Below are 26,331 nucleotides of genomic sequence, written 5' to 3' on the forward strand. Positions count from 1 at the left end.
AGGAAGGTGGTGGAGATAGCCCCTGACATGCTACTGAACCTCTTCAATCTTTGTCTCCAAACTGGGACCTATCCGAATTACTGGAAAAAAGCAAATATTAAACTCATAATTAAAAACCCGACAAAACCACCAGACCAACCAACTTCCTACAGACCAATAGCCCTACTAACAGTCTGCAGTAAACTCTTGGAACGACTCCTGTTAACCAGAATACAGGCTCACTACCTACAGACAAACCTAATGGCCCCAAACCAGCACGGCTTTAGACCGGGAACGTCGACTGTAGATGCCCTGAAGAACGTCCTTGCACGTGCAGCTGCCACAGAAAACAAATATTTCCTGGCTATCTCTATCGACTTTGCTGGGGCGTTCGACACCCTTTGGTGGCCGAGCGTCCTGGCCGGCTCCGGGAGAGTGGGATGCCGGACAACCTCTATCGAGTAATCGAAAGCTACCTCTCCAGTAGACTGATCATGGTGAATTCTCCATATAAAATACTCACCAGAAAAATCTACAGAGGCTGTCCACAAGGCTCCGTTTTAGGACCTACGTTATGGAACGTCGTCTTGGATGAATTCCTAAATACCGATATTGGAGAGGCGTCTTCACAAGCCTTTGCAGACGACCTCATCCTGATGATAGAGGGAAACAGCAGAATCCAGCTGGAAAGAAAGGCAAATCATGCCCTTAAAATCCTACAAGAGTGGACCAATATCCACTTCCTTAGGATCTCTGCAACCAAAACGGACTCCATTCTCCTCAAGGGGTCCCTAGATTACAGGAGACCCCCACAGATTAAGATTGATGGTATCACATTACGACTGTCCAAGGAACTTAGATACCTGGGAGTAATACTGGACCCCACTCTCTCCTTCCAGGCACACTTGAAATACATCCGTAAGAAGATACGGGGCTATACAGCCCTTGTTACCAGAGTCGCAAAAAGGGACTGGGGATTGAAAAAGAAGACCCTCAAGTTGTTTTACAAAGCCGCCTTCCTGCCGATAGCTACCTATGCTTCCGGAGCATGGTACCCCCAAAGTCACCATGGCTGTAAATCGCAGAATCCTCGACTCTATCCATAGAGCCATGCTGCTCGCTATAACCCGGGCCTGCAGAACAGTTAGCACCCACGCGCTGCAGGTGCTGGCGGGAACCCTACCTTTAGACCTCGAAGTAGCTAAATGTGGAGTATTATATGAACTCTCCAAGGGAAGAGCCTGCACCTTCGCCGGCTTCGACGCAGATCCTACCACAAACCGTTTGACTGAGAAAAAGAGACTTACAAATCATCTCATGCAAACCTGACAAACCAGATGGGAGAATTCCCCAAAGGGAAAAGTCACCAAACGATTCTTGCCCAACGTTGGAAAACTCTATCCAATGGCTCCAGCATGGTTCACGCCGGGACTCCACGCGACCTTCCTGGTAACAGGACATGGTGCCTTTAAGGCTAAACTTACAGCCCTGGGCATTACAGATGACCCTACTTGCTGCTGTGGAGAGATGGAGAGCTGGCACCACCTCATGCATTGATGCCAGCTTTATGATGACCTCCGCTGTCAGCTCATCACCTGGATCACTTTTTTGCCCAGAGATAGAGAACAACACCTCCTGGACGGAAGGCAGGAATATATTGCCTTCTCAAAGTTCGCTGAAGCCTTGTACAGAAGAAGACGGGACCTAAATGCACATTAGCCACATAATGGCTAGAAGCCAAAATGTGCATAACACCAAAGAGGACCTACCAAGCAATCATGAAGATAGACAAAAAATCTGAATGAAGGACGAATAGCAGCTGTTCTGGCGGCCTGAGCCAGGCACTAGCCCGGCTCTCCTTTAATACCCCTTCCTGGCAGGAGGACGAGATGACCAGTCGCCTTGCCCCCCTGCTACCCCACCTTTCTTTCTGGTGAGGCATGCACTGACAACCTGGGGGAATCTCTTCTGTGTCCCCCATACTTCTGCCTTTTCCCCAACCTTCTTCCTCCTTCCCCACTCTATCTATACACGACGCGAGCGCCCTACACACTAAATTTAATCTGTCCCAAAAATAATCTTCGCCCAGTCTCGGCCTAATTATCCTCCGCACTGCCCTAGTCTTGCCATATGAATGCATGCACACGTGCTGTATGCAAACATCTAAAGTAATTCCGATTGCATGGATGCGTATATATTATGTATCACTGTTGTGTATATGTGCATATATGTGTATGTTCTTATATATATATGTGTATGTGTACATAGGTTTTTTTTTTTTTTACCTGCCAGAGTAAATCTTAGTCTACTGGTGTTTCCTGGTCTGCCTCCACGGGGTGAAGGTGGGGCAACGCTGGGCTCCAACAGGGGTCCAGCGGCTAAATGACCAGATGAACAACGGTACACGACATTACACAGGTACAATACCCACACACTTTTAAACCTCTGGCATTCCCAGGAAACTGGTACACTCACAAAGAAAGCAACGCGGAGATGGGGGAAACCCCTGGTGCCGCATGACAACAATATACCTTACACCTTAATGAGAAGGAGGAACCACTGCAAGACATTGAGCAATCTTGGGAAGATCTCCAAGCGAGAGGTTTGATGAATGAAGAAATTGTTCTTGGCGAATTTTTAGGAGTTGATAATGATGTCACAGTAGCTGAATATCCAAGTGACTCTAACGTTTTGGAGAGTATTCAAAGAACTAGTGAAAATATCGACGATGAGTTGGATGAAAATGAAGGCAATGAGGGTAATATTAATCCTTCCAAACAAGAAGTGTTGGCAACGTTTGAAACTTTTCGTCGAGGCCTTAAGTGTGAAAAAAAATGTGCCAAAAAATATATTTGAGTGGTTAAAGAAATGCGAAAATTTTTATGAACAATGTACCGTAAAATCCAGTGTACAACAAAACATAACCAAATATTTTGTCATAATTCTTAAAAGTGTACTAATAAATTGTACGCATCATGTAAGTAGTCATTTCTTAATATGTATGTATTAATAAATTAATTGTTTTAAAATGGTAGAAAATTTATTCATTCCCACTTATTTCTGATTTATTTATGATCTGTTATTATATTTCTGAATGTTGAATTACAATAAATCCCAGGGGCGCACATCTGGTGAGTATGGGCTTGGCACACCCCAGGGTCCTGAGCTGGATATCATCATTCTTCTCTTCTTTTTGATTCCCTCCTACTTTTGACTCTCTCTTTGTCTCTGTCTCTCTCAGATTAACTCGAGAATTTTTTTTGGCTGGTGCAGCAAAAGCCTCTCAGGCTTCATTGCACCATATAGCTAAAAAAATAATAAAATAATATATAATAATAATAATATTTTTCATTGTTGAAAACGTCATATCTATAACGAAATTAATTTTAACGAATTTTTTCAAGCGAACTGTCGATTTCGTTATATAGAGGCCCGACTGTATATTGTTTCTGGTGTAATTTTAAAGATAATGTTAATTTTCAGTTGGTTAGCCAACTCTGGTTTTCAGGCAATTTCTTTCTGTTTTCTACTTAAACATCGTCATTAAAATATGGAGTTTCGATGTTCCACTCGTCGAAGTACCATTAAGCACTTGGGTTAAACTAATAAGGCACTTCAGAAAAAGGTTCCTGTAGATATTCTTTTTCAGTTAATCTACTGAACTGCTTACTGTGAAGTACTTCCATGTTAAGAGTAATGTTTCATCTTTTTGAAATAAATGGTGCACCATCATATCAGGATTATTGAAATTAATTTTTACAATTAGGTTAGTTTGGTTAGTTTAATTTTTTGGTTTGATTAATTTTTTCCGGATTATTGTAATTATTTTTTTTTTGTTACGCAATTTTGGCTCTTATTTCTTTTCAGTCTGTGTTCACTTCGGCAACTGAAAATTTTTTTAATTCTTACAACATTTTTTGATCTAAATTTCTTGTAGCTATTGTATTACTTCACATACATCGCGTACCTAAACCTTTAACTTTGTACAAATTCTCATTGTCAAAAAATTTTATTTATGCCTAACTGGCATGCTTTTGAAATAACTGTTAAAAAGGAACGTTTACCGCATTTTCTACTTGTTTTAGATCTAGAAGACAATATGAACGGTAACAAAAATTCAGGACTACCAGTAACAATTGAATCAACACATCCTAGCAGAGACCTAAGCCAAAATGAATAAGAAAACGGCGAACCACCGCAGGCTGAATTGGCAAATGATGAATTACGCAGGGCGAAAAAACTAGTTAGACAAAAAAACAACCATAAGAAGTTCTTCAGAAAACATAAGAGTGAACATGGAGAAGAAGAATATCTGTCAAAACGTGGCAAGGTAATACCGAAGAAAGAATGTTCATTATTATGAGTAGGAGACCAGCGGAATTACTTAACAAGTACCGGTCACTGTTGAAAAAAAGCCGTGAAGTACGGTTGAATTTGAAAGTGTCTGCAATTCTGCCCAGACACGATAGGAGGGAGTATATGATGAGAGCCTTGTCGATCAATTCGGCCGTGGAAAGATTGTGCAAGGCTCAAGGGGTAGAATTTTTTTCAGCCTGGACTGTACTTGTTAACAGGAGAGATTGCTTCTACAGGGATGGGATACACATAAATAGAAAGGGTGCAAGAATATTTGCTGATGCTATCGAGGCAGTGTTAGGTGGGTCGGAAAACTGCTAGCTTGGGGGGGGGGGGGAGACAAAGACAAATAGATTAACAGTAGCCACTGGCAGAGGTGAAAGAGATTCTTGCATTGCTTCTATTGGAATGAGCAGAAGCCTGAAAAACAAGATGCAGGATATTTCAGAGACTGCTGGAAGTCATTGCGGTACAAGTAAACACATGGGTTGTGTTAGGGTAGCTAAGAATATAAACAGGTGCATGTATACTTGCGTGTACACCAATGCTAGGAGTTTAGTAAATAAATTTGATGAATTTGAGGTATTGCTCAAAACATCAAAGGCAGATATTGTTGGGATATCAGAGACGTGGTGTCACACAGATATAAGGAATGCAGAACTGGAATTTGGGGAGTACCACGTTTACAGAAAGGATAGGAAGGGATGATGGGTTATGCTATTAGTTAAGAAACACATAAAATCCAAGGAAGTGAAAACAGTCGACATCGATGGACAGGGCAGTGTCGAGTCAGTTTGGTGTGACATAAGCATAGGTAAATCAAAATTGAGAGAAGGAGTGTGCTATAGGCTTAATGGCTCTGATGAGTATAATAAGATACTGTACAGGGAAATAGAGTGGGCCAATAAATCAGAGAGTCTTATAATGGGGGATTTTAATTTCCCAGATATTGACTGGAATTTGTGGGTTGGTCACTCACACACTAGTAAGGCTTTTGTAGATTTATTGGATGATTGTTTTATACACCAGCATGTTCGGGAGGCAACTAGAGGGAGTAATACTCTTGATCTGATTATCAGTAGTGATTCTTCATGCATTAAGATCTGCAGATAAAGGAACCACTAGGTGGCAGTGATCACAGTGTGCTGAAGTGGGATTTACTCAAGTAGGTAACTACCATCATAGGTAAAGGTAAGGGTTTTTGCTTTCGTAAAGGCGACTATGATGGTCTGAGACAGTATTTAAATTCTATACAGTGGGACCAACTGATGATGTTACCAACAGCAAATTCAAAATGGGAAGCATTCAAGGAACTAATCTTGGAAGTTACCAGCCTTTACATACCAACCAAGAAATATTGTTCAAGGTTCAGGCCTAAATGGTTGTCAGATGAACTAATGAGACATATGGCAGAGAAGAAAAATGCATGGGATACATACAAATTAATGGGTGACATGGAAGCCTATGATAGATATAAATTGGTCTGTAACCAAGTCGCAAAGGAAATTAGGCAGGCAAAGGCAGATTATGAGAAATCCTTGGCAAAGGATGCAAAGAAAAACAGAAAAGAGTTCTTTACCTATTTAAACTCAAGAAGGAAAGGGATGAATCAGATTGGTCCACTGGATGTTGATGGTTCAACAGTTGAGGATCCTGCTCAGATGGCTAACAATCTAAACCAGTATTTTGCATCTTCATTCACACATGAGGAGTTATTCAGGAATGGGAATGTCGTAGGTGAAGTAAACATTGGCAGTGAGCTAGATGATTTTTCTAATAACTGAGAGGAAAGTGGAGGAGAGATTGTTGAGGATAAACATAAAAAAGGCACCCGTGGTGGATGGGATCTATCCCGTTATATTAAAGGAGGCAGCAAAGGAAGTAAGCAAACCCCTAGCCATAATTATGAGAGCTTCTTTGGACTCAGGGGAGGTACAAATAGACTGGAGATGAGCAAATGTAATCCCAATTCACAAAGGAGGATCAAAGGCTGACACAAGTAATTATAGACCTGTTAGTTTAACTTCGGTTCCAGAAAAATTAATGGAGGCACTGGTTAAAGAAGCTCTGCAGGATCAGCTAGACAAGAATTCAGTTATAGCTCAGACACAGCAAGGTTTTGTTAAGGGTAGGTCTTATTTGACCAATTTGATTGGATACTATGATGTAGTCACAAAAGAACTGGTTGCAGGGAATAACTTTGATATTATATATTTGAATCTTAGAAAGGCTTTTGATACTGTTGCGCATGGAAGACTGCTGCACAAATTGGAGCAGTGTTGCATTGGAGGCAAATTGCTGCTGTGGATAAAGTGATGGTTGAGTGGCAGAAGACAGAGAGTGGTAATCAATGGACACTGCTCAACGTGGACTAATGTTATTAGTGGAGTTCCACAGGGTTCAGTGTTGGGTCCATTGTTGTTTTCTGTATTTATAAATGATATTGATGATGGTATATCAAGCTTAATGTCCAAGTTTGCAGACGATACAAAGGTTGGCAGGGTTGTTAAGGACACTACTGGTGCTATGCTGCTGCAACAGGATCTGAAAGGTTGAGCAGATGGGCTGAGAGGTGGCAAATGAAGTTTAACATTGACAAATGTAAAGTACTGCATATGGGAAACAGTAACCCCCAGTTCAACGTATCAACTCTGTGGTACTACGCTGACAGTGGTAGAGAATGAAAAGGACGTGGGGGTTATTGTGCAGGCAGATATGAAGTTCTCTGAGCAGTGCCGACGAGCTGCAAGAGAAGCTCATGGTGTCTTGTCAATAATATACAGGAATTTTTCTAGCAGGGATATGGATGTGAATATTCCCTTGTATAAGGCATTGGTCAGGCACACCTTGAGTACTGTATACAGTTCTGGAGGCCTCATTTCAAGAAGGATGTAGAGCTGCTAGAACGAGTACAGAGAAGGGCAACAAGATTAGTGAATGGAAAAAAGGGTTGCTCTTACGAAGAAAGGTTTAAGTTTTGCAAATTACAGAGTCTGGAGACTAGGCATCGGCGAGGTGATCTGATAGAGGTGTATAAGGCTTTGAATGGCTTGAGCATGCTCAATGCCGAAGGGATTTTTCCTGTTGCTCAGAATAATCACCTGAGATGGCATAAATTCAAATTGAGGATGGACGGATGTCGGATAGATGTGCGGAAGTTTGCCTTTAGCCAGCGGGCAGTTGGTTTGTGGAATAGACTTCCATCACTTGTTGTTGATGTTCATAGCCTAAACAGATTTAAAGCTCAGCTGGACAGGTATTTCGAACGAACGGAGGGGTGAAATGGGAGTAGTGGTTTTTTTTTTTTTTTGGCTGATGCTGAATAATCTTGCTTTCTTGCATCATATGCCTCTACTAATGCTGATGCTAATGCTAATTATCATGTGAACGTGGCCTTCAATGCCTATAGCGGATCTCGCCTCACCCACCTGATGTACAAGGATGACATCAAGCTCTATGTGACAACTGAGAAGCAACTTCAGCAACTACTCCGGATCACCGAAGAATTCAGCAAGTACTTCAGGATGGAATTTGGTCTAGACAAATGCAAGGCCCACAAACTGCACCAGGGAAAATTAGTTGCCCGAAACTACCAGCTGCTGACTGGTAAAGAGATCGAAGCTATGACAGAAGGAGACCTACAAATGCCTAGGGATGATGCAGGCTCAGCAGCACAAGGAAATCAAGAAGTGACTGACCGAAAAATGTCATCAGAGACTCAGAAGCCTACTGAAATCAAAATTGAACGGAGGGAACTCAGTTAAAGCCATAAGCACCTATGCAGCTCCAGTACTAACATACACCTTCAGGGTTATAGATTGGACTAACACGGTGCTAGAAGATATCATGTGAAAGACAAGGACAATGATGATCAAGAGCCGTCAACACCACCCGAAGTCAGCAGTGGAGAGAGAGGGAGGAAGGGGCTTGATAGATCTGATAGAGTAACAGAAAACAGCGTTAGTTAACCTGAAGGATTACTTCGAGAACAACACAGCACCACTCCACCAGGCCATAAGGAAGATAGATAAGTGGTATACCCCACTCAACCTAAGCGAGGAACCCCCTCCCGCCCAGACGGTACAAGAAACGAAGTTAGAAGGATTAGCAAAGAAGGCACTCCATGGCAGACACTACAATAATCTCCTTCAAAATCACATGATAACATTGCTTGCAATGTATGGCTCATAAGCGGCACGCTCTTCCCCGAAACTGAAGGATTCATGCTGGCCATCCAAGACCAGGTAATAAACACCAGAAACTATAGAAAATACATCGCAAAAGAGCCCGGAATCTCAGATGACACATGTCGACGATGCCACCTGGCCTCAGAAATGATCCAACACATCACTGCGGGGTGCATGATGACCATACAGACTGAGTACACTCATAGGTACGACCAGGTAGCCAGGATAATACATCAGAAGCTAGTGAGGAAATACCAGCTGACCAAAGAAAGTGTACCATACTACAAGTACGAACCCCAGGCAGTACTAGACACCCCAACCCACAAGCTGTACTGGAACCGCGTCATAATAACGGATAAGATGGTCCCGCACAATCGGACTTAACCCTTGTGGACAAGATGGAAAAGGTTAACTATCTGATTGACATAGCGGTGCCCAATACTAGCAATGTCCAGAAAATCCATGAGGAAAAAATTAGGAAGTGCACGAACCTGAGACATGAGGCCAAGGAGATGTGGTATGTGCACGAAGTATCAACCATCCCGTTCATCGTGTCAACCACGGGTATGGTACCAAAGACTCTACACAGCAGCTTAGTAACAATAAGTCTCCCAGAGAACACCCACAAGGAACTCCAGAAAGTCACAATCCTGAACACCTGTAGAATAGTCAGAGATTTCCTCGACCAACAGTAACACTAGACATTACAACCATCCTGTGTACTGTGTACTTGGTAGCAGTACCCGTCACGGAGTGGAATCCCCCAATCAGGGAGATATAATATAAGAGCAACAATAATAATAATCTGTTTAAATCACCTGTGTTCCGCGGATCAGAATCTGAGAAACGCGGTTCTACATCATGCATAACAACAACAATCACAATTCACTGAGAAGATATATGTTTCTTTCGATGTCATAATTTAGAGGGCGCAAAAATTGCGAGATTCGTTTGCTTTTTAGATTATCTTTATATGAGGTCCATGTGGTGTTGCGAATTGTTGATCATTGTTTTTTTCGCTACACATTTCCATTTTGAAAATTTTATTTCATGCACTGTTTAGAATTTTCTCTATTTATTTTGGTAAGTCGTTTAAGGAACAGATCATGTTATCGTTTATTGGTTCTGGAAGAAGTTGGGAGTAACTGGTACTGCCGATATTTATTCAATTTTTTTGAAATACAATTCAGAAATTTTATTTTCGCGTATTTCTATGATTTAAAAATATTAAAATACCCCATTCGAATTGGAAAAAAAGCTCGAAAGAACGTTAATAGATGTCAATGAAAACAGTATATATTTTATCCCGTATTTCAAAAGTTTAACCAACGTGTAAACATTTCTATACTAATTTATGAAATACTCTGCTTTCTGACGATTCTCCAGTTTACGGTATATCCGAATTTGTAATCAACTACTGATGTTATCATTTTGAATAAAACATCTTTGTAAATTTCATCATTATCATGAACTTGATCCGAATCAAATTCATCATAAAGCTCTTTTAAGCTCCGTTCCATTGTATCTTGCCATCGTTGGCCCACATCTCACCATGCCTATTGGTTTGTAGTTAAATGTTAAGTTTGGTTACCGATTTGGGTTCATTATTTCAATATGACTGAACTATTTTTTCCTATACCGTTTTCTGTCATCTACTACATTATCTACTTTTAATTTCCCACGAATATCTGAATTTCTTTGATGGTCTGGTCTTGTAAGCTGAATAATGGTCTTAAAAATTTAATTTGTGCAGCTTCTAGTTTTTGTGCTTCTTTCTTATTTATTACCCAAGTCTCACGCTCTGTAAATTTAATAGCCAGAATTCCCCTTAATGGAATTCAGAAAGGTCAAGATTCAGTTAAGGGTATCTCTTACATCAGCTTTACTGGTACAGGATTGTCAGCTCTTCAAAATTTCTGACATGGAAAGAAAGGATTTGAATTAGAGAGAGTAGTGAAGGCAGCCCTGAAAATTTTCATTTGGAATATACTTTTTTAAATTTTTAAATTTTTTTATTGCTTCTTAAGGATTGGTTTTGGCTTTAATGAGTACAACCACTTCTAGAAATATCTTCTGGTTATTTTGATAGAACTTGTGGGAGGAATCAGCAGAGTGGAAGCTATCAAGGGAATTCTCTAACCAAAGGGAGTTAAACACACTTTCAGAGGCCACCAAGACTGCAATTCATATTTATGTGTATTGCTTTTTATATACTTAGTTAGGTTATCTCCACGAGGATGTCTTCACAGGATCTACCAGGTCAAAATTGATATTGTTCATGGACTGAAGAAGTGCAACAATTCTTTCAGCCATCTGTTTGCCTATAATGGTTGTTTTTTCATTCTTGGGCCTTCAGTACTCTTCATTTCTAGGCCTCATTACAAAATATCAAAATGCTCCTGTTAAATTAAAATTTTTGTTTTAAAGAATTAAAGCATTTCTATAAATTTGATTTTGAAGTTTCAGCCCTAATTTACTTACAATGTGAACTTCGATGACATTAATGATTTTGCTAACAGAAAAAACTGAAGAAAGATTTAGTTTGTTTAAAATTAGTTCATGGAATTTAAATGTTGGAATAAAATTGTTGAATTCTGTTTGAATTATATATTTTTTGGTCCTAATGGGAAAGGCTGCTGTGGGCTTATATATGCTTTTCTGTTAGAAGGATGCCTATTGGGTTTTAGTACAATTTTTTGAGTTATTTTTCAACATTTTGGGGGAACCCCATTCATAAGGCATTTATTGTAAGACATAAGGAGGATTTCCAATTTTATAATGGGAAACATTTGGATGATTTCCAAACTTTCTAACTTGCTAAAGAAAATATTCTTTTAGTTAATTCTTTAATTTGCTTTCATCATGTCATAGACAATGTAGTAGTTTGAAATTGGTGCCTCAGCTGATGTGGGTGGAGGAATCTTCTATAGAAAGTCCTTTGTTTTATGTTCAGTTGGTCTGCAAAATGTGTTTTTATTGTAGTAATTGTTATTGTCTATGTAAAATGATTTCCTGTTTCATTTATTATTTTATTCCTTAATTTGTTGGAAAAAAAAGCACATTAATATGTGTACAAACCAAAATTTTAATACTGGCTCTCTTAACAGTTGTCTGAACTGAAAAATGGAAGCAACTGTTAGTTTCTTGTTTGTGTTTTGACAATTTTTTTTACCAGGAGGAAAGGTCAATATTCCAGGAGGTGAAAGGATAGGTCATTTTAAGCAAAAAAGTTGTTCATATAAACATTTGCCCTACCCTGAATGGTTTCTGAGATAGAGGCATTTTAATATTAATTTTTCAAGTGACAAATTTGGAACAGTTTATAGTAAATTTTCAAAAATACCACCATCAACTTCAGTGCACTTTTCTACTCATGAGAACATGGCGTGTTGCTTGTCTGTGTATCTTCAGGTTCCTTTTATATGGGCAACAGCATCCATTATGCCAGCTAGCAGATCATCTCTTGTATCCACCTTTCTTCTGTACACTTCACTCTTCATCCAACCCCATAAACAAATATCTAATGGAGTTAAGTCTGGAGACCTTGGTGGCCAGTTAATGGCACCACCACAACCAATCCACTGATTAGGGAAAATTCGGTCCAGATGTTGCTTCACACGTCTGGTAGAATGGGAAGGGACCCTGTCATGCTGAAAGTACATAGCACACTGTGTGGCCAAAGGAACGTCCTCTAGTTGTTCACCTAATGTATTTTGCAAAAATTGAACTTAATCGTGTCCTGTCATTCGATGTTCTAAAATAACGGGACCTATCGACAGGTTATCAATCATACCGCACCACACATTGATTGAGAAACGAATTTGGAAATTTGTTTCCACTGGACCATGTGGATTCTCGTGCGACGATTGATGAGTGTTACGTGTGTTGTTGATTCCATTCTGGGTAAACATGGCTTCATCAGTTAATAGTATTGATGGAAGCACTTCACGATTGGCATTTAACCAATGACAAAATTCAAGACGCGTGGCACTGTCCCCTATGTGAAGATTTTGCACACACTGTTGGTGAAATGTGTATAAGCTGTCTTCATGTAGTGTTCGTGAAACACCGTGACTTGCAGAAAGTCTTCGCATACTAATTGCAGGACTACACTGAACCATGTTCAGAATGTGTTCCCATTCCTGCACATTTTCTTGATGTTCTCATTCAGATGAAACATGAGTTTCACTGGGAAGCATACTATTTTCACGCAATGTGTTGAAAACTTTGGAAAACCCTCTACGATCCAGAATTCGACGTGTAGGAAAGTGGCGATGGTATTCTTCAACAGCAGCAGGGGCACTACCTTCGCAGAAGTCGTAAACATATAGCCTATCTGCATTAGTAAAAATGTGCAGCATTTTTAGCAAACACTTCTACAATTAGAACAGACAACTGATGCTACTCACTGATTCACTTCTACAGTCACAACAGCCAGCTGATAACTGACAATCAAATGGTGCAGTCTGATGGGAGGGAAGGAAAATATAGCGCACCAATTTCAAAACAAGTGTACACATTAAAGTAGCTCTATCTTGGAAACCATTCGGGATAGGACACGTGTTTATATGAACTTTTTTGCTTAAAATGACCTATCCTTTCACTTTCTGGAATATTGACCTTTCCTCCTGGGACATCCTGTATATAATATATCATATGCAAAAAAAAAAAAAAAAAAAAGCATTTTTAAATATTTAATTTTTTAGTGAAAAATTAAATAATGCAATCCATTAAGAAAAGAAGAAATATTGGCACACAGCAAGCAAAATTTTAAAAACTGAAAAATTTTTCCAGAAACAAAAGACAAAGTTTGACACCTTAAGTTCCTTGTGACTGTATTTGTTACATATAGACATTGGTACCACTATTGCCATATTAGGCCGCACAGTATCTAAGGCATTGCAATCAGTTGATGTGGGTTGTCAGTAAAATATTGAGTAAGTTCGTCACATAAGTACTGGGAAAAACAAAAATGAAATTAAGAATATATTATAGGCAAAATAGCTGATGCGTATAACGAACAACTATGCAGAAAAATAGTGGGCCAGCAAATTGGAATGCCTTACATTGGAGCATTTTAACTTTTCAAATATTGACTTGAACTTGTGGGATTTTGGTTACTCCCACCTTTGCAGAAACTTTCTGCATCTATTTGATGACTATTTTCTATATTACGATGTTCAGTTCTGTTTCTAGGCGCATTATAGCCAAAGTAGTTATGCGCCATCAAACCTCCATATCAACAAGTTCTGTTTCTCTTTATATTTTCCTATTTATTATAATTTCATTTTTACATGTTTTAATTTTTTTATAACTCAATTTCTCATGTAACTGTTATTTTTACCAATTTAATCACATATATAATGTAAAACTCCTGGCCACGTCGCTGTGATCAGAATTATTGTTTCTAGTACATGTACCGTACTTAGCAGCAATAAAGAAGTTTATTATTATCAGCTTGTTACTAAGGCAACAAGAAAAAGCAATACTCTTGATCTGATTATCAACAGTGACTATGCAATAAAAATCTCCAAATAAAGGAATCATTAAGATCATATATCATGATCACTTTGATCATGATATATTCAGATGGAATTTACTTACAGATATAATTCCTGTCAAGGTTAAAGGGAAGGGATTTTGCATTTTGTAAAGGTGACTACAGTAGTCTTAAATGGTTTTGAGATTCTTTTCAGCAGGATAATGAACTGATAAACTGGAAGCATTCAGGGAAGTAATTATTGTAGCCACCAAGCTTTTGTGGCCGACCGGGCTAGCCGAGTGGGTAAAGTACCTGCCCGGCAACCAAAAGGTCGCGGGTTCGATTCCCGCCTCGGGCTTGGATCAAAGTACTGCAAAAACCTTGGGAGGTGCAATATGGCCACAGAAGCCGATGCGCCAACAACTACCAAATCAAAAAAAAAAAAAAAAAACCAAGCTTTTGTATCAGCTAAAGAGATGGTCAATATTTAGACCTAAATGGATGTCAGATGAACTGATGTGATTAGTGACAGAGAAGAAAATGCAGTGGACATCTTCAGAGGACGCGAGAAACATACAGTAATTAAAAACTAGTCTGCAGTCTGCAGTTAAGTTACTACAGAAAGATACTACTAAGGATATGCAACCTAAGGCTAATTATAAGAAATCTTTGGCTAAGAATACAAAGAAAAATAGCAAATAATTTGTTTCTTATGTTATTAGCAGGCATAGAAGGCACCCAACAACATTGTGCTTCCTAATAAGAGGAGGTGCTTCTTAATTAGGTACCCCCATACTAGATAAGAAAAGCATCCTGTTCAGATTTCTCACAAATTGAAAAAATATTTTGTACTTTTCCATTTACAAAGAAATTTTTAGAGGTGGGAACACCAGAATTATACTGTTATAACTGAAAGCAAAAATTATTTTGTGATAATTTAGAAAAAAGTTGAAGAGAAATTGTTGAAGCTAAAAGTAATTAAAAAAAACCTATGGTTGATCCAGTCTATCCAATTATATCAAATTAATGGAAAAAGAGGTAAGCAAACCCTTGGGTATAATTTTGAGTGCATCTTTGGACTCAGTGGAGGTTCCTACATGGAAGATGCACAAGTATGTCTCGTGTTCACAAAGGAGCATTGAAAGGCAAAGTGAATAATTACAAACTTGTATGTTGGCTTCTGTCAGGAAATACAGCAGTCTTCTGTTCCAGGGAAAACAGTGGAATCTTCTGGTTCAAGAAGTAATGCATGGTCATCCTGACAGGAGTGCAGTTCTAGGAAATCACAGTGAATTTTAGGAAAAATCTTTTGTTTAGTTTGATCAATTACAATGGTACAGTAACAAAGGAACTGGACGCAAAAAATTCATGTCTTGTATTTCATTTTCAGTAAAGCCTTTGATGCTGTTCTACATGAAAGACTGCTGTGCAGAGGCACTTTCACATTAGCAACAATTTTCTGTGATGGATAAAGGAATAGTTGAGTGGCAGGAGATGGAGGGTGATTATCAATTGGCACTGCTCTTCCTAGAATAATATTTTTAGACCAATTTGTCCAATATTAGTCCAGTTATTAGCCCTTGAGCCCATGCTTGAGCAACAGATAACACAACACATACTCCGTGGCATAGGTCTTTGTCCACAGGAGATAGCATTAATTGGTGACCAGTTGTCAAGGAAATGGGAAATATATTGTTTAAAAAGGGTAGGAGGGATATATCAGGGTATCTGTTAGGGGCCAAAGTTGATGAAGTTGTAGAGCAGTTATCTTTTAAGAGCACAAAAGGTGATATTGTATATGTTACTAATGGTATCGAGAGTAAAAGATCTGAGGAATAACAAGTATGTGGCAGTGCTGAGAAAGTCATAAGTGAAGAATAAATTTGAAAGTGTCTGCAATTTTACCCAGTCATAATATGAGGGAATATGATGAGATCCTTTTCATTCAATTTGGCCCTGGAGAGACTGTGCAAGACTTGTGGGATCGAATTTTTTTTGGCATAGTCTGTTTGCTAATTCTATCAAGGCAGTGTTAGGTGTGTTGGAAAAACTGCTAGCCTGAGGGGTGGGATGTATGGAATAATAGATTAACAGTAGCCATAGCCAGAGGTGAATGTGATAAATGTACTGCTGTTTGGAAATACTGCAATCTGAAAAGCAGGGTGTCTGAGATTTTTCTTATTGGACAGAAATGTTCTTATTTATTGGATATCTGTTTTTTACATCAGCAGCATGTTAATGAAGCAATAAGAGAAAGCAGTACTCTTGATGTGATTATCAGCAGTGACTCATGCATTAAATATATCTAGATAATACCAGTGATCGTAATATATTGATGTGGCATATACTTATAGATATCAATACTAGTAAGGGATTTTGCTTTCATAAAGGCAACTACAGTGGCCTTAGATAGTTTTTAAATTCCTTTCTGTGGGACTAGCTGGTGATATTACCAACTGCAACTGGTGATATTATTACTGCAAATGCCTACAATTTATGGTAGGCATTCAGGGAAGAAATTATAGAAGCTACTAAGCTTTTTAGACAGTTAAGAGATATATTTCAACATTTAGAACTAAATGGATGTCAGATCAACTGATGAGACTAGTGGCAGAGAAGAAAAAATACATGGTACTGGGCAAATAGCAGATGGTATATCTGGGTACCTTAAGGTCCACTTTTTCTTCTTGGAAATCCCCTGCTGAAGAGTACCATTCCAAAAATAATAGTTTGTTATTTGATGTGAAGGCTCTCTCTCCATATCATAGGCACAGCAAAAGGCATTGAGTGGCCTTTGTGATTTAACCAGCTATGGAGATTAGAAGCACAAGTATTGCAACATATATGAAGTGCCCAACTTGTGTCATGGTCACCAACCTTTCAGCCAAAATAACAATTGTATGCATTTTTTATTATTGGAGTAATGGCAAATGTCTTTATGATGCAAATCATAATGACATTTATGTAATGTCATTATGATTTGCAAATGACATAACATTTGATGTAAATGTGATGCAAATGTCACTTTACCACAAACATAATAAAAATTATCCACACTATTTACACACTTATGTGACATGCTAAATTTTAAGTTTTTGCTTAGATGAAAACAAGTGTAGCATGGACAGATGCCTGGCTGAGACTGAATGACACATCTAGATAGTAAATAGTGATTCAGCTCATGGCTGCAGTGTTGCCCATAAATTGCCAAATTTTTCTAAAAATCAAACAAAAACATGAAAGTAACATGTATAGTATCATTAAAACTAGAGCTAATAACACTGAACAACAAATTTTGGGTCATATCTTGTTATGGGCATGAAAATAAGTTTACTTTATAGATTTTGGGGTGCTAAACATGGACATAGTGCTTAAAATGGCACTTTTGTTTTCTGAAAGAGTAGTTTTTTATATTTGTATGAGGTATTTTTTATTTATATGGTAGTAAGGTGTAGCTACGAACATACCTGTATCAAACACGGGACCGTTTCACCTTTTGCTTATTATTATTATTAGCCCTATGGTGCAAGGAAGCCTGAGGCTTATGCTGAACCAGCCAAAAAAATTTGAGTACACACACACACACACACAGAGAGAGAGAGAGAGAGAGAGAGAGAGAGAGAGAGAGAGAGAGAGAGAGAGAGAGAGAGAGAGAGAGAGAGAGAGAGAGAGAGAGAGAGAGAGAGAGAGAGAGAGAGAGAGAGAGAGAGAGAGAGAGAGAGAGAGAGAAGTAGGAGGGAATCACCAAAAAAGAGATGATGATATCTAGCTCTCAGGACCCTGGGTTTGCCAAGCCCATATTTCACAAGATGTGAGCCCCTGGGGTATTCAGCTTTGAGAGCATCCCTTTTCACCATCCAAGAATAATCAGCTAACATGGCGGCACTCCATTTGCTTTTGTATCTTTGTTCTATCGCTGTGATGTTTTGATGGAAGTGCTCACCATTTTTGTCGCTGACAGCACTACTGTTTGGCAGGAAGAATTCCAGGTGTGAATGCAAGAAATGCATATTCAGTGACATGTTGCAGTTTTTTTTAAGAAGTAATGAGATCTTCCACAAGCTGCCTGTAGTTGCCGGCTTTAACATTTCTTAGAAAACCAGTTGAAACATTTTGAAAATCTTTCAACGTTGATTTCTCCCAATCACTCAGGACACATTTCAGCTGTTCATCTTTGAAAAGTTGCCTTATTTGTGGACCAATGAAAATGCTTGCCTTAATCTTCTCTGTATGTCTTCTCCTTAATCTTATCTGTTTTGGCAATTTCTTTTGTAAGTATGTGAATGCAGGACTGTTTACTTCCAAAGCCTTCACAAAATTTTTTATGAGCCCCAGTTTGATGTGGAGTGGTGGAAGCAAAACTTTATTTGAATCTACCAGAGGTTCAAATGCTACATTCTTCATTCCAGATGTTAATGATTTTCGTTGAGGCCAAGTATTCTTCTCGTAATGCATATCCTTGGCATGACTGTCCCACTCACAGAGAAAGCAACAATACTTAGTGTAACTCTTTTGCAATTCTTCTTGTAAGTATGTGAATGCAGGATCCTTCACTTCCAAATCCTTCATGAAATTTTTCATGAGCCCCAGTTTGATGTGGAGTGGTGGAAGCAAAGCTTTATTTGGATCTACCAGAGGTTGTTCAAATACTGTGTTCTTCATTCCGGATGTTGATGATTTTCAATGGCGATTACCTTTAAATCACCACATATCTGCCACTCATACTTCTGATAGTGTATACATTAGAGAATGTTCTTCATGTTTGCATATGTTTCTTTTTTGTGGATAGCATAAACAAGAGGTTTTGAAGGCAGCATATTTCCATTGTGTAATTATGGAAATAAAAAAAAAAAACCACAGAATTATGGTTAACCTTAGAAGTGTCTATAAATAGTTGGAATTCTTTGGGAACGTGCCTCACATTCATTGCTGCCATTAGGCCACCAACATCTCTACAAACAGCGAGTTCACCTTCTGTTTGATAGAAATTATCAGTCTTTATTTTGAGTACAAAATGTTGTCACTTTCACAGAATGATCTAGAACAGTGGTTCCCAAACTATTGAGATCTACAGACCCTTTCAAAAATGAAAGAGTTCGTGGACCCCCTTTAAAAATGAAAAAACATTCGCAGACCCCCCCCACTTTTTTTTATTAACGGTAGTACAGTAAGCTCTGGTTATAGTGATCATGTTTGCAAATTGAATTTTGATTTAAGATCGAGTTTACTACCTGTTTATAACAGATTATACAAACAAAAAGCCCAGTAAACCGGAAACTGCAAATTGTTTTTATTGTTTTATAGTTGTGACCTCTAGAATTCTATGTGACCTTCAGAAATATGCTGTAGAAAAATATCACAGAGACTACTGAGTTTTCTCAGAAACCATGAGTGAATTTCGGATTATTTTAGCTCCACATTCGGTAAGAATAATATCAACCCGAAAGTTATTATTTTTCTCAATTTTTTTCGGTAAAATGTGAACGAAAAGAAAACGTGTAGTTTTAACTTCGCAACAAAAAATGGAAATTACGTATTAATAGAATTAGAAAAGGTGAAAGTTTAGGAAACCTCTCCGATGAGTTTAATTTGGGAACTTCAAGAAAAATCCGAATGCTATAACCGATTTTGTGTCGATAATGGATAGCAAAGGATGATCTAGCAGGAAAAAGACTGTCAAAACCTAAAAATGCTGCTTTCACTTTATTTGTGGTTTCTTCAGAAGCAAAGTTTAGGTGAACCAGTGTCTGGCCCAATTTTGTGTGAAAAAGCATTGGATTTTAATCGAAAATTAAGAGGTAACATATTGTAACAAGACCTAAATAAATTAGTCAGAATTGTTGAGAAGTGGAAATCGAGGTTTAACATTGACAAGTTCAAGTTACTGCATGTGCAAAACAGTAACCCCAGAATATGCGATATCAATTACGTTGTATGCCACACTCAAGGTATTGGAGAAGGAAACAGACTTTGGGAGAATTATACAGTCAGACATTGTTTTGTTAATGATGTACAGGTTTTTTGCCAGCAGAGACAAGGTGACCATACCATGGTATAAGACAGTGGTAAAGCTGCATCTTGAATATTGTATAGAGGTCTGGAAGTCTCATTTTATGATCATTGTTGATTTCTAGGAATGGGAAAATAAGAGCAACAAGATTAGTCATGGATACAAAAGGATACCCTTACCAAGGAAGACTTCATTCTTCAAATTGCAGCAACTGTTGTTAGGCACCTGTGAGATATGATTCTGTTTATGGCTTTTTGTGGATTGAGTAAGCTCTTTAATATAACTGGAATCTATCCAGTTATATTAAAGGAGGTGGCAAAGAAAGTAAACAAACCCTTAGCCATAATTATGAGAGCACAATAATTATGAGAGCATATGATGCAAGAAAGCAAGCTTATATGGCATCAGAATCATGTGAAGGGGAATAAATTTCAAATTGAAGGAATCATTATAGGATAGATGCATGGAAGTTTCGCTTTAGCCAGCAGGTAGCTGATTGTTCTAAAAACTTTCATCTGGTGTTGTACAGCTGAGTAGTTTCATTAAATTCATGGAAGAACTAAGCAAACTATTAGATGAGTTGGACAGGTGATATATAATTTTTTTTTTTGGCTGATGCTGTATAAGCTTGCTTTCTTGTATCGTTTGCCAACACCAGCACTACTTTTTTAATAAAAAAAAATTAAATATTTAAAAAATACTCTGTTTGTTACATGTTATTTTTAAGAAAAAAGCAAAAAAAAAAGTGCAAGAATTACTTTTACCTCTGCCAGCGGCTACTGTTAATCTATTAATCCATGTATCCCCCCAAGCTAGCAGTTTTCCGACCCACCTAACTCTGGGATTTTAATTTCCCAGAGATTGACTGGAATTTGTGGGTTGGTCACTCACAGACTAGCAAGGCTTTTGTGGATTTATTGGATGATTGTTTTCTACAGCAGCATATTGGGGAGGCAACTAGAGGGAGCAATACTCTTGATTTGATTATCAGTAGTGATTCTTCATGCATTAAGAATCTGCAGATAAATGAACCACTAGGTGGCAATGATCACAGTGTGCTAAAGTGGGATTTACTCAAAGAGGTAACTACCATCAAGTATAAAGGGAAGGGTTTTTGCTTTTGTAAAAGGTGACTACGGTGGTCTGAGACAATATTTAAATTAGTATTAGTATTAGTAACGGCCGTATGGTGCAAGAAAGCCTATGGCTTATGCTGCACCAGCCAAAAAAAAAAAAAAAAAAAAAATCCGAACAAAACAATGATAAAAACAAAAATTAAATAAATAAATAAATAAATAATAATAATTAATAAATAAATAAAAATAATAAAATGAAATAAAAAATAAATAAAAAGGAAATTAATCCTATCATCCTATGTGCTTCCCTTACCCGAAAGTACTATCCAGATGACCTTTGAATTTCCCCAAACTGTCGGCCTCTACCACCCATGAAGGCAACTTATTCCAGTAATTTATAACTCGCTGGCTAAAATAAAACTTCCTGCAGTCCAATCTAAACATTTCCCCGCGTAACTTGAATTTATGTCCCCTAGTTCTAGCATCATTTATAATCTTGAAAATTTTGTCTTCATTCATTTTACTGATGCCTCTCAGAGCCTTAAACACCTCAATCAAATCTCCTCTAAGGTGTCTAGTTTCCAAACTCTGCAACCCACATATTCGAAGTCTTTCTTCATAAGGACGCCCTTTTGCCGATCTCACCAGGCGAGTTACCCTTCTTTGCACCCTTTCAAGAAGCTCGATGTCTTTCTTTAGGTGCGGTCTCCATACTTGAACACAGTATTCCAAGTGTGGTCTAACATAGGCCTTATATAATGGGATTATCACGTCCCTATCTCTACTTGCAAAAGTTCGATAGATCATCGATAGGACACCATGGGCCTTCCTTGCAACCTGTTTACAATGCTCAGAGAATTTCATGTCTGACCGTATCGTAACACCCAAGTCCCTTTCCTCCAGTACTGGGTTTAGTTGAACTCCACCAAGTGAATAAGTTATTTTGGGATTACTGTTTCCCAGGTGTAATACCTTACACTTTGTTGGATTAAAGCACAGCTGCCATTTTTCTGACCATTCTTGAAGTCTAACTAGGTCTCTCTGAAGAAGCTCAGCTTGACAGTGATCATTAACTACTCTACCAATTTTAACATCATCTGCAAATTTAGACATCACGCCCTCTATTCCTTCATCAATGTCGTTTATGAAAATTAAAAACAACAGTGGTCCTAATACTGATCCTTGGGGAATCCCACTTCTTACATCAACCCAATCTGAGGAATAGCCATTTATCACAACCCTCTGCCTCCTGCCCTGAAGCCATCCTTCTATCCATCTAAGGATTTTCCCAGTGATTCCAACCTGTTCGAGCTTATAAAGCAACCGCTCATGTGGGACTGAGTCAAAAGCTTTGCTGAAATCTAAATAAACAATGTCGAAATTATTCCCTAAATCCAGCTCGTGAGTGACCCTTTCGAAATAGCGAACCAGATTTGTTAAACATGATTTTCCCTTTACAAAACCATGCTGAGTATCCTTGAGAATTTCAATTCGATCCAAATGATCCTGAATTCCACCCTTGATCAATGCCTCCATGATTTTCCCTACTACTGAAGTCAGACTGACAGGTCGATAATTTCCCACTTCACTTTTAGAGCCACCCTTATGTATGGGAGATACATTTGCACTTTTCCAATCCAAGGGAATCTCCCCAGAGTCTAGTGATGCTCGCATAACCAGCCTCAGTGGTTCAATGCACTCGCTTGCCGCCTCTCTCAAGATTATAGGGTATATTCCATCAACTCCAGGAGCCTTACTAGTCTGTAGGCTTGAAAGTTTTTTCATTAAATAATCTTGCGAAATTTCAATATCATTAATTACATATTTTTTAACTTCGCTCCCACAATTTCCCATTGCCACAAAAGGCTTTTCATTTGTAAATATCGATGCAAAATAACTGTTGAGTTCATCTGCAACGGCAGCTGGTGTATTTATTACTATCCCCTTTCCCTTACGTAAAGGTCCGATCTGGTTTGTCCTGCTCTTCTTGGCATTTATATATGTGAAGAATTCTTTATCCCCCCTCTTTGCTCTGTTTGCTAGTGATTTCTCATAAACTGCCTTTGCCTGTCGAACCTTTTCTGTGGCTCTATTACACATCACCTTGTAGCTGTTATAGCATTTTTAGCATTAGCATTAGTAGAGGCATATGATGCAAGAAAGCAAGCTTATTCAGCATCAGCCAAAAAAAAAAAAAAAAAAAAAACAACCACTACTCCCATTTCACCCCTCAATTCGTTCGAAATACCTGTCCAGCTGAGCCTTAAATTTGTTTAGGCTATCAACTTCAACAACAAGCGATGGAAGTCTATTCCACAAACCAACTGCCCGCTGGCTAAAGGCGAATTTCCGCACATCTATCCGACATCCGTCCTTCCTCAATTTGAATTTATGCCCTCTCAGGTGATTATTCTGAGCAAGAGGAAGAATTCCATCGGCATTGAGCATGCTCAAGCCATTCAAAGCCTTGTACACCTCTATCAGATCACCTCGGCGATGCCTAGTCTCCAGGCTCTGTAATTTGCAAAACTTAAGCCTTTCTTCGTAAGAGCAACCCTTTGTTCCATTCACTAATCTTGTTGCCCTTCTCTGTACTCGTTCCAGCAGCTCTACATCCTTCTTGAAATGAGGCCTCCAGACCTGTATACAGTACTCAAGGTGTGGCCTGACCAATGCCTTATACAAGGGAATAATCACATCCCTGTCCCTGCTAGAAAAATTCCTGTATATCATTGACAAGACACCATGAGCTACTCTTGCAGCTCGTCTGCACTGCTCAGAGAACTTCATATCTGCCTGCACAATTACCCCCAGGTCCTTTTCATTCTCTACCACTGTCAGCGTAGTACCACAGAGTTGATACGTTGATCTGGGGTTACTGTTTCCCATATGTAGTACTTTACATTTGTCAATGTTAAACTTCATTTGCCACCTCTCAGCCCATCTGCTCAACCTTTCCAGATCCTGTTGCAGCAGCATAGTATCAGTAGTGTCCTTAACAACCCTGCCAACCTTTGTATCGTCTGCAAACTTGGACATTAAGCCTGATACACCATCATCAATATCATTTATAAATACAGAAAACAACAATGGACCCAACACTGAACCCTGAGGAACTCCAATAACATTAGTCCACGTTGAGCAGTGTCCATTGATTACCACTCTCTGTCTTCTGCCACTCAACCATCCCTTTATCCATAGCAGCAATTTGCCTCGAATGCCACACTTCTCCAATTTGTGCAGCAGTCTTCCATGCGCAACAGTATCAAAAGCCTTTCTAAGATCCAAATATATAATATCAAAGTTATTCCCTGCATCCAGTTCTTTTGTGACATCATAGTATCCAATCAAATCGGTCAGACAAGACCTGCCCTTAACAAACCCATGCTGTGTCTGAGCTATAACTGAATTCTTGTCCAGATGATCCTGCAGTGCTTCTTTAACCAGTGCCTCCATTAATTTTCCTGGAACCGAAGTCAAACTAACAGGTCTATAATTACTTGTGTCAGCCTTTGATCCTCCTTTGTGAATTGGGGTTACATTTGCACGTCTCCAGTCCATGGGTACCTCCCCTGAGTCCAAAGAAGCTCTCATAATTATGGCTAGGGGTTTGCTTACTTCCTTTGCTGCCTCCTTTAATATAACTGGATAGATCCCATCCACCCCGGGTGCCTTTTTTATGTTTATCCTCAACAATTTCTCCTCCACTTTCCTCTCAGTTATTAGAAAATCATCTAGCTCACTGCCAATGTTTACTTCACCTACGACATTCCCCTTCCTGAATAACTCCTCATGTGTGAATGTAGATGCAAAATACTCGTTTAGATTGTTAGCCACCTGAGCTGGATCCTCAACTGTTGAACCATCAACATCCAGTGGACCAATCTGATTCATCCCTTTCCTTCTTGAGTTTAAATAGGTAAAGAACTCTTTTCTGTTTTTCTTTGCATCCTTTGCCAAGGATTTCTCATAATCTGCCTTTGCCTGCCTAATCTCCTTTGTGACTTGGTTACAGACCAACTTATATCTATCATAGGCTTCCACGTCACCCATTAATTTGTATGTATCCCATGCATTTTTCTTCTCTGCCATATGTCTCATTAGTTCATCTGACAACCATTTAGGCCTGAACCTTGAACAATATTTCTTGGTTGGTATGTAAAGCCTGGTAGCTTCCAAGATTAGTTCCTTGAATGCTTCCCATTTTGAATTTGCTGTTGGTAACATCATCAGTTGGTCCCACTGTATAGAATTTAAATACTGTCTCAGACCAGCATAGTCTCCTTTACGAAAGCAAAAACCCTTCCCTTTACCTCTGATGGTAGTTACCTCCTTGAGTAAATCCCACTTCAGCACACTGTGATCACTGCCACCCAGTGGTTCATTTATCTGCAGATTCCTAATGCATGAAGAATCACTACTGATAATCAGATCAAGAGTATTACTCCCTCTAGTTGCCTCCCGAACATGCTGGTGGAGAAAACAATCATCCAATAAATCCACAAAAGCCTTGCTAGTGTGCGAGTGACCAACCCACAAATTCCAGTCAATATCTGGGAAATTAAAATCCCCCATTATAAGACTCTCTGATTTACTAGCCCACTCTATTTCCCTGTACAGTATCTTATTATACTCATCAGAGTCATTAGGCCTATAGCACACTCCTACTCTCAATTTTGATTTACCTATGCTTATGTCACACCAAACTGACTCAACACTGCACTGTCCAGCGATGTCAACTGGCTTCACTTCCTTGGATTTTATGTGTTTTTTAACTAATAGCATAACCCCTCCTCCCTTCCTATCCTGTCTATCCTTTCTGTAGACGTTGTACTCCCCAAATTCCAGTTCTGCATTCCTTATATCTGTGTGACACCACGTCTCTGATATCCCAACAATATCTGCCTTTGATGTTTTGAGTAATACCTCAAATTCATCAAATTTATTTACTAAACTCCTAGCATTAGTGTACACGCAAGTATACATGCACCTGTTTCTATTCTTAGCTACCCTAACACAACCCATGTGTTTACTTTTACCGCAATGACTTCCAGCAGTCTCTGAAATATCCTACATCTTGTTTTTCAGGCTTCTGCTCATTCCAATAGAAGCAGTGCAAGAATCTCTTTCACCTCTGCCCGTGGCTACTGTTAATCCATTAGTCTTTGTCTCCCCCCAAGCTAGCAGTTTTCCGACCCACCTAACACTGCCTCGATAGCATCAGCAAATATTCTTGCACCC

General features: G+C 38.9%; 1 protein-coding gene across 2 annotated transcripts in view; it reads left to right on the plus strand.

Annotated features, from left to right (window-relative positions):
- The first annotated feature begins 9,494 nt into the window (after positions 1 to 9,494).
- Marf (Mitochondrial assembly regulatory factor) overlaps positions 9,495 to 26,331 on the plus strand; it is a 495,171-nt gene continuing 478,334 nt past the window's right edge. The window contains exon 1 of one of the 2 annotated variants that reach the window (XM_090376530.1): positions 9,495 to 9,605. The gene's annotated coding sequence lies outside the window, so the exon portion shown is untranslated. The other variant, XM_090376532.1, reaches the window with a different exon arrangement.

This window comes from Mastigoproctus giganteus, chromosome 6 (assembly GCF_048544385.1).
Source record: "Mastigoproctus giganteus isolate SK-2022 chromosome 6, ASM4854438v1, whole genome shotgun sequence".
In the NCBI taxonomy this organism is placed as follows: Eukaryota; Metazoa; Arthropoda; class Arachnida; order Uropygi; family Thelyphonidae; genus Mastigoproctus; species Mastigoproctus giganteus.